The 15,928-nt window shown below is 50.4% G+C and overlaps 1 protein-coding gene and 1 long non-coding RNA gene across 2 annotated transcripts in view; one reads left to right on the forward strand and one right to left on the reverse strand.

The window, feature by feature from the left end:
- LOC119854956 (class I histocompatibility antigen, F10 alpha chain-like) overlaps positions 1–15,928 on the forward strand; it is a 404,018-nt gene that overhangs the window by 118,765 nt on the left and 269,325 nt on the right. The gene's annotated exons all lie outside the window — the stretch shown is intronic.
- On the reverse strand, positions 7,262–11,528 carry LOC119854955. The gene is made up of 3 exons (XR_006281150.1): positions 11,510–11,528; positions 10,034–10,297; positions 7,262–9,327 (listed from the first exon to the last, which is right to left on the reverse strand). It is a non-coding gene; the product is annotated as an uncharacterized LOC119854955 (long non-coding RNA).

A 15,928-nucleotide genomic window follows, 5' to 3' on the forward strand; every position in this document is an offset into this window, starting at 1 on the left:
GTCACCTCCTGGGTGCTCGGCAGAAGACAGTGCAGTATGACTACTGGCCATTGTCTTCTGCTGGCTGCAAATTAAAATACAGTGCACTGCCGGTAGGACTCAATCGCCATGAGACGAAACCAGGGAAATGACCTGGCTGAGTCACTCCCATGTTTGTCTAGGTGCCCGGTTAAAAGAGCACCCAGGACTACGTTGACGACAGCTACCTGTCATACTGCACTGTCTGCTGCCAAAAGGCAATAAACTGCTCCAAACCCTGATCAATCCAGAATATTGTCCTTAAAGATTATAGAATGATATGTTTTTGGAAAGCTGGAGAGAGGAGGTTAGTTTCTTGTATTTTAGGTTTGTGCAGATTTCCCCTGCCATAAGCAGACAATATCTGAGGCCTAATGAATCGTTGAAGTGTAGGACTGGAAGGGACATCAAGAGGTCATCTAGTCCAGTTCCCTGCACTCATGGCAGGACTACATAATAATTAGACCATCCCCAACAGGTATTTGTCTAACATGTTCTTAAAACCTTCAATGACAGGGATTCCAGAGCCTCCCTGGGCAATTCATTCCAGTGCTTAACGACCCTGACAGTTAGGACATTTTCCTAACGTTCAACCTAAACCACCCTTGCTGTAACTTAAGTCTATTGCTTCTTGTCCTGTCCTCAGCGGTTAAGGAGAACAATTTTTCACCATCCTTCTTGTAACAATCTTTTATGCACTTCAAAACTGTTATCATATTCCCCCCTCAGTCTTCTCTTCTCCAGACTAAACAAACCCAATTTTTCAATCTTTTCTCATAGCTCATGTTTTCTAGATCGTTATCATTTTTGTTGCTCTTCTCTGGATTTTCTCCAATTTGTCCACATCTTTCCTGAAATGTGGGGCCCAGAACTGGACCCAATACTCCAGTTGAGGCTTAATCAGCACGGACTAGAGCAGAAGAATTACTTATCGTGTCTTGTTTTCACCACTCCGGCTAATATATCCCAGAAGGATGTTTGCTTTTTTGGCAACAGTGTTACACTGTTGACTCATATTTAGCATGTGATCCACTAGAACCCCCTGATCCCTTTGCACAGTACTCATTCCTAGGCAATCATTTCCTATTTTGTATGTCTGGAATTGATTCTTCCTTCCTAAGTGGAGTACTTTGCATTTGTCCTTATTGAATTTCATCCTATTTACCTCAGACCATTTCTCCAATTTGTCCAGATTATTTTGAATTTTTGTCCTATCCTCAAAAGCACTTGCAACCCCTCCCAGTTTGGTATCGTCTGCAAACTTTATAAGAGTAGAGTTTAGCATAATCAAAATAATTGATGAAGATATTGAACAGAACTGAGCCCAGGACAAGTCCCTGCCGGACCCCACTCAATATGCCCTTCCAGCTTCACTATGAACCATTAATAACCAATCTTTGGGAACAGTTATCCAATCAGTTATGCACCTACCTTATGTAGCACCATCTAGGTTGGATTTCCCTAGTTTGTTTATGAGAAGGTTATGCAAGACAGTATCAAAAGCTTTACTAAAGTCAAGATATACCATGTCTACTGCTTCCTCCCTAGCCACAAGGCTTGTTATCCTGTCAAAGAAAGCTATCAGGTTAGTTTGACATGATTTGTTCTTGACAAATCCATGCTGACTGTTACTTATCCCCTTATTACCTTCTAGATGTTTTCAAACTGATTGCTTAATTATTTGCTCCGTTATCTTTCCGGGTCCACAAGTTAAGGTGATTGGTCTGTAATTCCCCAGGTTTTCTTTATTTCCCTTTTTATAGACTGGCACTCTAATTGCCCTTTTCCAGTCTTCCGGAATTTCTCCTGTCTTCCATGACTTTTCAAAGATAATTACTAATGGCAAAGATATCTCCTCAGTCAGCTCCTTGAGTATTCTAGGATGCATTTCATCAGGCCCTGGTGACTTGAACACATCTGATTTGTTTTAGAAATTTCTAACTTGTTCTTTCCCTATTTTAGCCTCAGATACTACCTCATTGTCACTGGCATTCACTATGTTAGATGTCCAATCACTACTAATCTTTTTGGTGAAAACTGAAACAAAAAAGTCATTTAGCACCTCTGCCATTTCCACATTTTATGTTGTTGTCTTTCTGCCTCCTTGAGAAATGGGCCTACCCTGTCCTTGGTCTTCCTTTTGCTTCTAATGTATTTATAGAATGTTTTCGTTACCCTTTATATCTCTAATGAGTTTAATCTTGTTTTGTGCCTTGATCTTTCTAATTTTATCCCTGCATGCATGTGTTGAATGTTTATATTCAGCCTCTGTAATTTGATCTAATTTCCACTTTTTGTAGGACTCTTTTTTGAGTTTCAGATCATTGAAGATCTCCTGGTTAAGCCAGGGTAATCTCTTGCCATACTTCTGATCTTTCCTACTTTGTGAGATAATTTGCACTTGTGCCCTTAATAATGTCACTTTGAAAATTTGCCAACTCTCTTAAACTGTCTTTTCCCTTAGACTTGCTTCCCATGGGATCTTACCTACAACTCCCTGAGTTTGCTAAAGTCTGCCTTCTTGAAATCCATTGTCTTTATTTTGCTGTTCTCCCTCCTACCATTCCTCATCCCTATGGTCAGTGGGTTGGGACAGAAGCAGGTGTGGAGTGCTGGGTGTCACCAGAAGTAACCAACAGCCGGAGTTCTCCCTGTGACCAAGCCATATCCTCCTCCCCTGGTGGAATGAATTCCTCTTGCGCACACATGCTCCTTAGCTTAGCCACCTCCTCCTGTAGCTCTCCCACCCGCTTCCTGAAAGATTCCACCAGTAGGCACCTTTCGCACCTTTCTGAGAGTGGAAAATGCAGGCCACAGTCTCTGCAAATCCACATCAGGATCTGGCTAGAAGCATCCATGGTCAGGTTCTCTGTCTGGAAAGTGGAGGAGACAAGAGCAGTGCTGGCACTGGCAATGCAGTCTTTCCTAACCATAATGATTATATCACATCTCTCTCCCACAAACTCCCTCTTAAACTGCCCTGTTTGCAGTGCCCTGATCACTAGCTCCCCTTGGTTGCTCAGTCTCTGTTTTGTAAGCCCTTCTCTCTTAGGTCAGCCCTACCCCCTCGTTAATCACAAGGCTGATTGTGGCTGATCAAAGATGATTCAGGGAACGAAGGCTCAGTCCCCAAACACACAATTCCAACTGATCCTGTAACTTTAAAGTAACCTGAAAGAGAGAGAGAGAGAAATGAACAGCCAAACCCCAAACAGCTAACCAGTCTCACTCACCCCAGTATCAGTACTCGAACTTGTTTGTTGAGCGGGGGAATCTCCTTCTCCACCTCTCAAGCTCCCCTGTTTGTGGTCCCCTGTTTGCTAGTTCAAATCACCCAATATTCCAGGGTAGTCACCTGGCAGGATTGGGGGCGGGAGAGAGTTTTGTAAATGAGAGGCAGGTGTTGGAATCTTGTCAAGGGGATTGTTGTTTTGGGGACCTAGGAGTGGGGTGGCAGCAGGGAAAGAAAATGCTCCAGGCCAGAATAATGGGGTTAAAAAGCAGACCATTCCTGTCACATGCTGAGAAAGGAAGACAAGTGTGTGAGGAACAGAAGGAGGCTGCAACTTGTGTCAACAAAGATGCTGAAACCCCTGTGCTTACAAGAACAAAGCATGCTATGCCTGCCTCAGGGGAGCACAAGCCAATATATCATGTGACCCTTCAAACTATTGTGGGGCGGTCAGTTAGTCTAACAGTCCCATCCAGGAGTTTGCTCAGATTCACAAGGAGAGGCCAACATTTACCTGGAGGCATTTGTGCAGCCAAACCAGCATCCGATGGGTGGGGGAGAGATTAAAAATAGGAGACAATTCCCTACATTGGCTCTGTACACAATTGACATCCCTAAGGCGACTGATCCTCATCAGTCAAAGGGCTCAAACAGCACAAACCACTTAAACTGAGCTAAAGCTGTTAAACCAATTGGCATAAAATGTAAAGAGAGATCCCAAGAAATAGAATTTATGAGGGCACCTGGAATTGGAGGAAGGAGGGTGAACGTTTAGATGCAGCAATCAGGCAAAACATACAGGATTTAGGACAGCTCGGGGTCCTGACAGCCTCAGATAAAGTTGTCCCAGGTTAGGATTCATTTGCAAGTATATTCATTTGCCAGGCTGTGGTTTATAACTCCATAGCTACGGCTGATTTAAGATTTGCACTGGTTTCAGAGTAGCAGCCATGTTAGTCTGTATTCGTAAAAAGAAAAGGAGTACTTGTGGCACCTTAGAGACTAACAACTTTATTTGAGCATAAGCTTTCATGAGCTACAGCTCACTTCATCGGATGCATTCAGTGGAAAATACAGTGGGGAGATTTATATACACACAGAGAGAAAATGAAACAATGGGTTTTATCATACACACTGTAAAGAGACTGATGACTTAAGATGAGCCATCACCAGCAGCGGGGCGGGGGGGGAGGAGGAAAACCTTTCATGGTGACAAGCAAGGTAGGCCATTTCCAGCAGTTAACAAGAACATCAGAGGAACAGTGGGGGGTGGGGTGGCGGGGAGAAATAACATGGGGAAATAGTTTTACTTGCACTGAATAAATCCCTCCCTTTCACAGTTACATTCATTTATTTAGCTGCCAAATTAGCTAAAAATTATTCTTCAGAGGAAAATTGAATTTTCTAGTGTGTGTGTGTGTGTGTATTAGTCCTCTTTTCACTGCTTTTGGCTTGAATAATCCTGATAGCAGACTAAGAGTGACTCTTCAACCTCATATAGAGCTAAATCTCCCTGAAAACTCATTCATAGGCTACAATTTAAAGAAATTAGCTTGTAATTACACTTAGTTACTAACAACTGTTGTATCTCATTATTGTGATTCTAATCAGGGCCATGTCAATAGATGTAAGTGCTGTAACATTGGAGGTATTTGAACCAATCATCACCGTCTCTTTCCAGTTGATTTGCATACTGTAATTCTTTTTTTGTGTATATGAGTCAGTGGAGCATGCACAAGTGTCGAGAGTCCTCTCTGGTAGGTGTGTTGAGGGTCAGCACACAGACCGACACCTTACTGCAGTGGTGTCATGGCTCTAAGGCTGAGGCACCAACCCCTCCCTCCATCACAGCCTTGTCTCAGTGGGGTCCCCATTGCAGGCAGTAGAGTGGAGAGGCTGCTGTGCTTCCCCCCGGCAGGATCTGTGACCCCCTCACCAGCTGGGGCACATGGAGTATGTCACCAGCATCCTGGGATTGGGAGCAGGAATCGAGGTCTAGGGCCTGGGGGAGTAGGGCAGGTCAGGGATTGTGGGAAGCTGCCCCAGATGTTGTCAGTGCTGTGGAACGTTGTTGCTGATGCTGCAGCTTTGTCCCTGCTGCCAGGCTTGCTGTTCTTGGAGCTCCGATGCGAGCTGCACTAGCAGACAGCGCTGCATGGTCCTTCAGCAGAGCTCGCTGTACTCATAAAGCGGGGTGGAATCTCCCTCCTTAGAGGATTTTAAGGCCTGGCTTGATGAAGCCCAGGCAGGGATGATTTAGTTGGGGATTGGCCCTGCTTTGAGCCGGGGGTTGGACTAGATGGCCTCCTGAGGTCCCTTCCAACCCTGATATTCTATGATTCTATGAAAGGCCACAGGCTCAGTTCAGTGGTGAAGGTGCTCGGCCATGTCTGTTGTTGACAAAGCACAGTAATAGTGCCCTGGCTGCATGGTTACTGGTGCACTAACACATGTAGGCTTGCACCACAACAATGGTACCAGCTCAGCACACCAGGACACTGTCCCCTTGGCTGGACTCCTAGTATACATTGATACAAACAAGTTACATATTACACTCCAGCTGTTTTTAGTGGCCACCTGCTCCTTGTACTTTGTTCTGTCATTATTTGAAATCACTTAAATCCTACTTTTTATACTTAATAAAATCATTTTTGTTAATTAATAAACCCAGAGTAGGTGATTAATACCTGGGGGAGCGAAAAGCTGTGCATATCTCTCCATCAGTGTTATAGAAGACGGACAATTTATAAATTTACCCTGTATAAGCATTATACAGAGTAAAACAGATTTATCTGGGGTTTGGATCCCATTGGGAACTGGGTGTCTGGGCACTGGAGACAGGTAATCTTCTGAGCAGTTTTCAGCTAAAGCCTGCAGCTTTTGGGAGCGTGGGTCTGTGTAAACAGGCTAGCATGTCTGGCTCAACAAGACAGGGTCCTGGAATTCCCAAGCTGGCAGGGAAAACTGCCTCAGAGATGATTTCAGCATATCAGTGACAGTCCCAAGGGGATCTCTGTGACTGAATCCATCACAGGAATAACAAGAGTGAAACCCTGTCCCTCTTAAGTTCCGGGGCACCTCCTCCATGGCTCCTACCCAGAGAAGACCTTGAACCTCCTGGGCTAATACTTGCTCACGAGAAGGGTTCCTGAAGAGGAACAGGGTTGGAGGGTAGGAGGGAGGCATGGAAACGAACTGAAATGTATAACCCTCCTCCACCGTACTAAGCACCCAATGGTCTGTGGTCATAAGGGACCTGCTGAGCTGAAGCAGGAGAGATGGTCCAAAAAACAAAAGGGGGCAGGATCTGGTATGGGAATTCGTTATCTGGGAGGACCAGGCAGCGAGGCTGAGGCAGATGGGGGGGCTGTCTGCGCCTATAACTTCTGTTCTGCTTTTTGAACAGGCCCTGACAAGGCGGCGGGCCTGGGAAGCAGGCAGGCTGTTAGAGCTTGAAATGTTTCCTCGAAGGCATCGGGGCAGGAAGATTCAAGGACTTGAGGGTGGCTCTGGAGGCCTTCAGGCTGTGAAGTTTGCCATCCATCTGCTCTGAGAAGAGCGAAGTCCTTTCAAACGGAAGGTCTGTAGGCCAGAGGACTGAAGCGAGGAGCCCCTTTGCATGGGCACTGCTGACAAGATAGCCCCAGCTGTCGCATCCGCTGTGTCAAGGGTGGCTTGTAGGGAAGCCCTGGACATCGCCTTCCCTTCCACCAGAGCAACAATCTCCTGTCTGAACTCTTGGGGAAACGAGTCTTTACATTTCAACATGGAGTGAAAGTCGTATCTGCCCAGCAGCGCCCGTTGGCTGGAGCTGTAGTCCATTGGCAGAATACATTTTCCTACAAAAATGGTCTTGCTTTTTTGAGTCTTTTGACTTGGGCCTTACAACACTGGCCTTTCCCTCTCATTGGCTTCCGAGGCCACCAAGGATCCAGGAGGAGGATGGGACCATACGTACTCCTACCCTTTGGTGGAGATATAGTACTTCCTATCTGCCTTCTTTGACATGGCGGGCAGTGAGGAAGGGGTCTGCCACAGAGTTTTAATTGGACCCATGATAGCCTCACAGAAGCAGAGCTACCTTCAGTGGGGCCATTGCAGCCCAGATGTTGACCGGGCTGTTGGAAGACTTTTTAACCACCTCCCCCTAAGTTCAAGGCCACCTTCTTCAATAACTTCTGGTGAGCCTTGAAGTGTCCTGGGGAGGGGAAACACCCATCCCTGCCTCTTCTGGCGAGGAGGAGGAGGCAGTCTGCACCTGCATGGGACCTTCCTCCTCTCCTTCTGCACCAACCGGATCCCGTAGCTCCAGGTTCTGAGTGTCAGTACCTGCCTCTGTGTCGTAGTCTGGATCAGCTGCTGTTTGGTGTGACAGAGGAATCCTTCTCTCAGACACCACTGAGTAGGAGTGCCTAGACAGGGGGCCAGGCAGCAGACAAAAACCCCAGGGGTTCCAAAAAGGCCATTGCATCTGCATGGGCCATTGCCTACTGAGCCAGGCTCTCGGAGGAACACCAACCCTGGGATCCACCGTTGCATAGGGCTGACTGGTGGGGTACTGGTACCAGTCCCTTGGCTGGGTGCAAGATTCAAACTCCAACTTGGATGATGAGTCATCTTGTGGGGATGAGGGGGGAGTGGTACCCGTTGGCTCCAAGGGATGGTGCTGAGGATCTAGGGATCGGGGCCGAGATGGGGCCTTCGACATAAGCAGAGAGCAAGGGGCCTGGTACCAAACGGGAGCTCGGGGCATCATGCTCCCTTCTGTTTGCCTGCACTGCTGGCACCAACTGTTGTACTGCCAGCAATGGTGGTAGTGAACATGCTGACTCCACAGGGATTAGCAGAATGTGGGCACCAATGGGGTCTCAGAGGGACTAGACCACAAATTCCCCCATGTGCGTGTTGGGGACAGACGCAGCTAGAGTGGGGAACACCGTTGTTGGCCAAGATGCAGGACTCAGGACAGTCTCCGGCGAGCTGGCAGCCCCAGGACTGCAAGGAGGGGGTAAATGGCGGGAGGAGGGCAGGAGGGGGCAGTTGGGACAGTAATTGGGGAGATGGCAGTGGGGACAGAACAGCAGCTCCCCAGCACAGGTTTAGGGATGGGTGAGCGGAGCCCCTCTCTCAGCACTGGGGAGGCCAGTGTCCGGGTGAGCAGGTCAGGCTGGACAGGCTCAGCAGCAGGGGACCAATGGGCGAGACTAGTCAGGAGAGGGCTAAACTAGCTACAGAGGGGGCGTGCTAGGGGGGCAGACACTTGGCAACCCTCCGCCCTGTCGCTTAGTTCTGGGACAGGGCTACCGAGAACCCAGATGTCCAGGACAGGAATCAGTTCTCATTGCTGCGAACCAGGAGGGATTGGGGACACTCCTGGGTGAGCACCAATGTCACAGGCCAGTACCACTGACACAGGGGAATCAGGGACCTTTACTCGCCAGTCCCCTGTCAGGAAGGGCAGAGGAATTACATCAGAGACCCTCGCCTGCCAGGAACAGTTCAGCAGCGCCAGGCACTGAACGCTTATGGATCATCCCGTGCTAAGTTTAACAGCACAATCCAGGGGCCTGGCCAGGTGGCTATAGCCCCACACATCAGGGACTGAGCAGGAAGAACGGCTCTTTACACATCTATCGATAGTGTGCAGGGGAACCTGCCTGACCCTGGGGGCTCCAACTCTGGGACACGGGCAGGGGTTTGTGCTGCCAGGAGTCAGGAAGCCTGGGAGTCTCTGCACGTTGCAGGGGCTGATTCTGTCACTAACTCTCCAGCTCAAGTCGATGTCAGTCCCTCACTCTGCGGAGTGAAGAGGAATCTGACCTTAAACAAACTCACCTGGGAAATAAGACAAAGCGAACAATGAAGGAGGTTCATCGGTGAACAGCTTCTCCCCAGGGCTGGGTGAATGCAGCACTGCCTGCTTTTGTGACTTTACTGTGTGTCTCATGATAGCGGGTGGTTTTATTAAATCCCCAGTTCCTGGACTCATGGGATTAGAGGAGCATCTCAGCTCTCTTTTCTTAAAGCAGTAACTTCTAGTCCTTCTAGGAGCAGGGAAAACCCCGGAAATGTGTCCCCTAAAGGCTCAAACCAGAGGGCAAATAAAAGTAAGCTCCAATATTATTCCCAAAATACTCACGACATTTAAGCCAAACTCAGGATTTTGGGGGCCTGACTCGTGATGTCTCAACACTTTTGGGGCTGTCGATACTGGGATTCCCCATCACTCGGTGTCTGGGAAATGAGACAAGACGTCTCAGAGCCCTGCTCTAGCTCTAGGGTCTGACAGCGTCACTGTCGTAGGCGGGAGGAACAAACCCCTCCATGCAGGAATCGCTGGGTGCAATTCTCTGGCCTGGGTGACCAGGAGGTCAGACTAGCTGGGTCTGATGGGAACTTCTGGCATTTGCACATCCGCCACTCTGCCTGGGAAATGGCCACACATGAGGGACAGGGGATCCCCCGAAGGGCAGCAGAGGCAGCTGCAAGTGGGACTGGTAGCACAAATCTGGGGTGTTTGGGGAGGGGACAGTATGAGAGTCCCACTTTGGAGGGTGTCAAAAAATAGCTTTTGCATGAACCCTCCATCCTGCAGCCCCTCCCCCGCCCCATGTCCCTTTGTCCCCCACATTCACACTGACTCCAGCGAGAAAATGCCCCGAGGGCTGTCCCTTCCTCCCATCCCCAACACGCATCCCTGTGTCCATTCAGCCTGTTTACATCAACTGCGCCCCCCCCCCCCACGTCTCTGTGTTCCTAGGTGGGGTCGTTTCCTGCACTCACCCTCGCTCTGGTTGTAGAGCTGACCCAGGGTGTTCAGACTTGCTTTGAACCATTTCTGGTGGCGCTGTGCCCACCAGATCCTCTCGTCCCAGAACTCCGGACCCTCGTTCTGTGCCATCCACGCTGTGCGAGGCTCCGCCCTCTGCATCCCGCTGGTGTAGACATAGATGACCTGATCGTCCACGTACACAACACGGCTGTACCAGGGCAGCCCCGGGCCGGGCTCCGACACTACTGTGTCCAATACACGCCTGGAGTGCAGGCCTGGGGGGGGGAATTGGGGGAGGGGAGAGTCTGACCCAACCAGACCCTGCCAGGGAGCCCCTGGCAATACACAAGAGGCGGTGCCAGCCCTCAGGAGCGCTCCTGTAGGAGGGAGACCTGGGGAAGGGCTCACAGAACGGCCTGACCGGGGAACAAGAGATGGTGGGGTAAAGGGAGAAAGGGAGGCAGGGCTGGAGGAGGAAGTGAGGAGGGGAAGGGGTGGGGAGGTACAGAGGGGCTGGAGCATGTGTGAGGAGTAGGGGAGTATATGAGGAGAGTGTATTGGAGGTACAGGGGAGTGTGAAGAAGGAAAGGGGGCCCAGGAGGAGGGGCAGAGCTGGAGTGTGGTGTGGGGAAATGGAAGGGGGTGTTATGGGAGCACGTGGGGCAGGAGGACTGGGGGATGGGAGATGCAGGAGTTGAAACTGGGGAAGGCAAGATGAGCAGCGGGATGTGTCCAAGCTAAAGGTGGGAGCCAGGACGCTGGCTGTGCACACAATTTACTATAATTTATTCAGAACATAAGAACGACCAGACTGGGTCAGACCAAAGTCCATCTAGCCCAGTATCCTGTCTACCGACAGCGGCCAGTGCCAGGTGACCCAGAGGGAATGAGAAGAATAGGTAATCATCAAGTGATCCATCCCATCGCCCATTCCCAGCTTCTGGCAAACAGAGGTTAGGGACACCATCCCCGCCCATCCTGGCTAATAGCCACTGATGGACCTGTCCCCCAAGAATTTAGCTAGTTCTTTTTTGAATCATGTTATAGTCTTGACCTTCACAGCATCCTCTGGCAAGGAGTTCCACTGGTTGACTGTGTGCAGAATACTTCCTTTTATATGTTTTAGACCTGCTACCTATTAATTTCCTTGGGGGACACCTAGTTCTTGTGTGACGGAAGGGGTAAATAACACTTCAATATTCACTTTCTCCATACCAGCCATGATGAAGACTATGATTTTGTCATGGATATTTTTAGTAAAAGTCACAGATAGGTCACGGGCTTCTGTGATCTTTTCTTTGTTGCCCGTGACCTGTCCAGGACTTTTACTAAAAATATCCATGGCAAAACAGGGTGCTCAGCTGCATGACCCACACACCACCTGTAGGGGCTAGGCAACTGCAGGCCACTCAGAGGTCCGGGGTCCCCCTGCCACCCATTGCAACTAGGAGCGGTTGGTCCCCCCACAGCCCACAGAGCCCCCTCACTGCTCCTGGCTGCTACAGGTGGCAGGGGGACCCCACAGCTTCCGGCCACCACGGGCTGGAGTCAGGGAGTTTGCTGGAAGTCACAGGTTCCGTGACTTCCGCGACCTCTGTGAAAAAAACATAGCCTTAGTCTTGATTTTGTAGACTTTCATCATATCCCCCTTAGTAGTCTCTTTTCCACCCTGAAAAGTTCCAGTCTTATTAATCTCTCCTCATGTAGCAGACATTCCATACCCCTAATCATGTTTGTTGCCCTTTTCTGTACCTTTTCCAATTCCAATATATCCTTTTTCAGATGGGATGACTACATCTGCACGCAGTATTCAAGATGTGGGCATCCCATGGATTTATAGAGAGGCAATATGACATTTTCTGTCTTATTCTCAATCCCTTTCCTTATGATTCCCAACATTCTGTTAGCTTATTTGATTGCCACTGCACATTGAAAAAACAAGGAGTCCTGTGGCACCTTAAAGACTAACGCATTTATTTGAGCATAAGCTTTCGTGTATGCATCTGACGAAGTGGGTTCCAGCCCACGAAAGCTTATGCCCAAATAAATTTGTTAGTTTTGAAGGCGCCACAGGTCTCCTCGTTGTTTTTGCTGAAACAAACAAACACGACTCCCCCTCTGAAACTGCACATTGAATGCATATTTACAGAGAACGATCCACAATGACTCCAAGATCTCTCGAGTGGTAACAGCTAATTTAGACCCCGTCACTTTATATGTATAGTTGGAATTATGTTTTCCAATGTACATTACTTTGCATTTATCCACATTGAATTTCACTTGCCGTTTTGTTGCCCAGTCACCCAGTTTTGTAAGACCATAGAATCATAGAATATCAGGGTTGGAAGGGACCTCAGGAGGTCATCTAGTCCAACGCCCTGCTCAAAGCAGGACCAACCCCAACTAAATCATCCCAGCCAGGGCTTTGTCAAGACGGGCCTTAAAAATCTCTAAGGATGGAGATTACACCAGCTCCCCAGGTAACCAGTTCGAGTGCTTGACCACCCTCCTAGTGAAACAGTGTTTCCTAATATCCAACCTAGACCTCCCCCACTGCAACTTGAGACCATTGCTCTTTGTTCTGTCATCTGCCACCACTGAGACCAGTCAAGCTCCATCCTCTGTGGATCCCCCCTTCAGGTAGTTGGGGCTGCTATCAAATCCCCCCTCACTCTTCTCTTCTGCACACTAAATAAACCCGGTTCCCTCAGCATCTCCTCAGAAGTCATGTGCTCCAGCCCCCTGATCATTTTCACTGCCCTCCACCGGAGTCTTCCCAGCTTGTCCATATCACTTCCACAGTGGGGGGCCCAAAACTGGAAGCAATACTCCAGATGTGGCCTCACCAGTGCCGAATAGAGGGGAATAATCACTGCCCTCCATCTGCTGGCAATGCTCCTACTTATACAGCCCAATATGCTGTTTGCCTTCTTGGCAACAAGGGCACCCTGCTGACTCATCTCCAGCTTCTTGTCCACTGTAACCCCCTTTTAACTCTTCACAGTCTGCTTTGGTCTTAACTTATTCATGCTGTGGCTGCACATCAGGTCCCCTGTTGGGATCGGGCCCCGTGTTGTGCCAATCACTGCACAAGCCCTGCCCCATAGAGTTCACAGGCTGATCCCCCATCCCCACAGGTCCACAGGCAGGATCAGGGCCAAAGGGGATGGGGAAGGACGACAGCTCCCAAAACGCCTCATGATACAGAGACTGAATCCCTGAACCCTTCACCCATGTGAGTGTCCCACTGACGTCAGACATGGCTCAGGGGAGTTACGCACACGTCTGGGGGAGTCAGGACCTGGGGCGGGGGGAGAGGGGGGCGGGGGCAGGCTGACGCAGGCTGGTGACTTATTTGATCCGGTTAGTTTCTCAGTGTCTCAAGGGTTATTTAGTTTCAGATCCTGCAGCCTCGCAGTGTGGACCCTCACTCACTCTCGCAGCCCCCTGGAGCCTTCCCTCACCTCAGTAACGTGACACACAGCGTCTGCAGGATCGGGGCCTTGTTCCAGAGTTCCTCATGGCTGGTTACAGACCAGAGCCCCCCCAGTGCTGGGCGCTGGACACACACAACAGGGACAGCCCTGCCCTGGCTTATGTATGAGCTGAAGAACAGACGGATCTAATGGGGACAGAGCTCTCCCCTTTTCTTCCCCTCAGCTCCTCCGGCTGCCGAACGCCCTGCGTCCCTCCTGCCAGCACCAGCCACTGTCCATTGCACTCCCCTTCAGTCACAATCAGACAGCCTGATCCGGCAAGCAGGGCTGCTGACGCTGCTCCTCCCTAACTAACTAATTAGTCAGTGGAGCGGAGGGACTGGACCCGGGATCTCCCACCTCCCGGGTGAGGGCGCCAAACACCCGGCTACACACAGAGCTGTTCTCACGCTCCTGCTCTCTGGTCCAGTTCTAGTTCTCCCCAAAGAAATGGCTCCTACAGGAGCGATGGAGGGGGCCCCACGGCAGAGTGCCCCACAGCTCAGGGGCTAGGGCACCCTGTGAGGTGCCAGAGGCTGCTCAAATCCAGTCTCCCCCACAGGCAGAGGGGGCATGGAACCAGGAGTCTCCCATCCCCCAGGCGATGCCCAAACCACTTGGCTCCTCCCTCACTGTTGTGTGATCTCATGTGCGGGGCCGATCCAGCAAGTGGCCTGAGCACACCCACCGCATCGGGCCCCAGACGAGTTAGGTGGAGGACACATGTCGTCCCTCGGTCCATGCACCGCGCTGGGGCTCAGGCATCCGGGCACCTAGCGGGAAGCTGCAGGGCGCAGGCCCAGAGGCAGGAACACAGATCCCGAGAACTGTCACTGCACAAAGGTGCCAAGTGCGTTCAGGCACCTGCAGGGCTTGGCAGCAGCCCAGGGGAACTCTGTGAACCCCGGGGGGCCCTGATTCTGGGATTTAGGCACCTTAGCCCCTTTACGACTCTAGCCCTTGGACACTGCAGTGATGGGAGCAACAGCGACACTACGGATCAGAGTCTGATCCCGCTCCTGCCTCTCAGAGACTGGCTCCCTGCCTCTGACGCTGCCCTACAGCGGCCTCTGCTCCCCACTCGCCTGCTGCTTCCAGTCCCTCCCTCTCCCCTCCTCACTCCATCTCTTCTTTTGTAGGGCCCTGCACCTAACTTCTCTCCTTTCTTCTCTCCACGCTGCTGTTGTCGACCATCCACCCCGCTCCCTCCCCTCAGTCACCCTCTGTGATCCCCACCCTGGCTCTCCCTTCTTTTCCCCAGCTTCCCACATTTGTGCTCCGTAACTTCGGCTTCCAAGGCAATGGCCCATCTGACCCTCTGCTCTTTATCTCCTCCCCTCCCTTCTGCATTCACCTAGCCGCCCTGGGTCAGCTCCCCCACTCTCCGAAAGGGCCATGCACTAGACTTGGGTTCACCAAGCCCTGCTCTAAGCTCTCCAGTGTGGATTCCCCTTTTTCGACCATCCCTTGGTTTCTCAGCATCACCCACCAATCACCTCTGTAATGCGTGTGCCTCAGTTTCCCCTATGAGCTGCATGGTTAAAGAGGTGGGGGAAAAGGTTGTTTCCTCTGCAGACATCCAGGTGTGACTGACACTTGGCTGTCTGGGCCCCGGGCCCCATGCCTATGGGGACTGCCTGGACATTTGGAACCTAGCAACTAATGAGACCCATCCTCTGCTGGAAGCCCAGTTGTGACCAGCTGGAAAACAAAGGGCTGAGGAGGAGGCCACTAGGCAGTGTTTGCCAAGAACAAAGGATGGGGCAGATGGAGGTCCCTGGGGTTAAGTGTGGGCTTTTGGAAGGAGGAGAAGCTTTGTCGACAAAACGATCACCCCTCCTTGGGAGTGGTTTTATTTTGTCAGTGGGAGAGCTCTCTCCTGCTGACAAAGAGTGGCTACACCGAGTGCCTTACAGCTGTCAGGTGTGCAGTGTAAACATAGCCCAAGTGGTGATTTAGGCTATGTTTACACTAGACAGTTCAAAGTGCTGCCACAGGAGCGTTCCCACGGCAATGCTTTGACCTGACAGCGTGGTCACCCGCAAGCACTGGGAAGAGAGCTCTCTTAGCGCTCCTGGTACACCAGGTCAACTAGGAGAATAGCTCCGAGCACTGGAAGCCTGTCTACGCTGGCGCTTTACAGAGCTCTAACTTGCTGCACTGTGATTTGCCAGTGTAGACAAGCTCTTAGTTATGATACTTTCAAATTGTGTAGAAGTGGTACAAACACTGCATGTAGACCCCATGTTTATTCCACCTGTTTAAACTTCATTGTTAACACCTTGGCCTTCTCTACACACATTCACAGCAGTTTAATTAAGGTTTCAGAGTAGCAGCCCTGTTAGTCTGTATTCGCAAAAAGAAAAGGAGTACCCGTGGCACGTTAGAGACTAACAAATTTATTAGAGCATAAGCTTTCGTGAGCTACAG

This window comes from Dermochelys coriacea, chromosome 4, assembly GCF_009764565.3.
Source record: "Dermochelys coriacea isolate rDerCor1 chromosome 4, rDerCor1.pri.v4, whole genome shotgun sequence".
In the NCBI taxonomy this organism is placed as follows: Eukaryota; Metazoa; Chordata; order Testudines; family Dermochelyidae; genus Dermochelys; species Dermochelys coriacea.